The sequence below is a fragment of the Rutidosis leptorrhynchoides genome, chromosome 1 (genome assembly GCF_046630445.1).
Source record: "Rutidosis leptorrhynchoides isolate AG116_Rl617_1_P2 chromosome 1, CSIRO_AGI_Rlap_v1, whole genome shotgun sequence".
Lineage (NCBI taxonomy): Eukaryota > Viridiplantae > Streptophyta > Magnoliopsida > Asterales > Asteraceae > Rutidosis > Rutidosis leptorrhynchoides.
In genome coordinates, this window is record NC_092333.1 from 402,254,495 (window position 1) to 402,256,204 (window position 1,710).

Here is a 1,710-nt window from a genome sequence, read left to right on the forward strand (position 1 = left end):
TATCATTTTAACGAATAACTATATATAACATGCAATTTAAGATATAATATACATATACATTTTTAATAGGAATTTATTATAAATTCCAAATATATAAATAATATATATTAATAAATGAAATTATGTGATCTCCATTATATGTTTTAATAGATATACAATTGATATAGGTTCGTGAATCCGAGGCCAACCTTGCATTGTTCAGTTCCGTCGTATGCATATTTTACTACAAAATATCGTATAGTGAGTTTCATTTACTCCCTTTTACTCTTTATATTTTTGGGACTGAGAATACATGCGTTGTTTTTATAACTGCTTTATTAAAATCTTTTGAAATATATTTTGAACTGAGAATACATGAAATGCTTTTATAAATGTTTGACGAGATAGACACAAGCAAAACATTCCTCGAATGAATTATTATGCAGACAGAAGTTCTGTGGATTATTATTGAATTAGTTGGACGTTATAATTGCCACTAATTGTTGTGAATATTTTCCCCTGATTATTATTGCTTGGTAACCTAAGAATTAGAAACGGGTATGGCCCTAATTCACGCGAATCCTAAAGGTAGCTACCGGGTTTAACACCCCCACCCAGAATGTTCACTAGACGGAAGAGCTAGTGGGTGTGGTGTTTAGTACTTCGAAGTTTATATATTATACAGACGAGATGTTCTGTTTTGTGGATATTATTGATGCGCATTATATGTTAAGGTCGGTTACCAAGCTAAGCAATGAAAGCAAAGTGAATGTTATGTATCGAGAGAATGATTTTATACACATGTTATGTGTATGTTATTTTGTACACGAGATATGTGTACGGTTATTATTAAAAATCGCGAGGCAACCTACGGGGAGAAATGGATACGAACTACTCTGCTAAGCATTATGAAAAATGGTTTTGTACACAAGATACGTGTACTGTATTTAAATCTTGTGGTCTATCAAAATGATGAATTTTATTGTTTACGATAAACCTATGAACTCACCAACCTTTTGGTTGACACTTTTAAAACATGTTTATTCTCAGGTATGAAAGAAATCTTCCGCTGTGCATTTGATCATTTTAAAGATATTACATGTAGTCGTTCATGACATATAGAGGTCAGAACCTCGCAATGGGACCATCTGTTGAAGACTTCGTCCAGGTGGATTAGGACGGGTCATTATATATAAGCACTCAATCGGTTCCAGCTCTTATGTCCGAATTGATGCTATGCTGGCTGGGGTTGGAAATTTCAACATGCCGTGTACTGTTGATGCAATTGCTCCAAATTTTTGCATGACATTACGCCCGAGTATAACGTTATACCATGAGTTTGTTTTGACAATAGAAAATTCTATGTCTTCGATGCTTTGGAAAGGCAATTTCCCTAGTATAACTTCTAACGTGATGGAGCTTACGGGCCAAGTTGCAGCACTGTTGAATCCTGTCAATGGTGAGGTCGCAACTTTCTTTAGCTGGCGGATGCTCTCCGGTAACTGCAAAAAGCAGTGATCAAACATGACCTCTGCTCCTACACCGGTGTCCGTGAATATTCGAATAATTTGGCAATTAGAGATGTGTGCCCTAATAATGACCAGTTTAGAAGAAGGGTTAACATTAAATAACTACGGGAAGACAATAGGTTCGTATTTCCACTTATCTAATGCACCTGCTTTCCGTCGCTGCCCAAGAGCCCATGAGTGAATCATGTATAAGTCGGCTTTC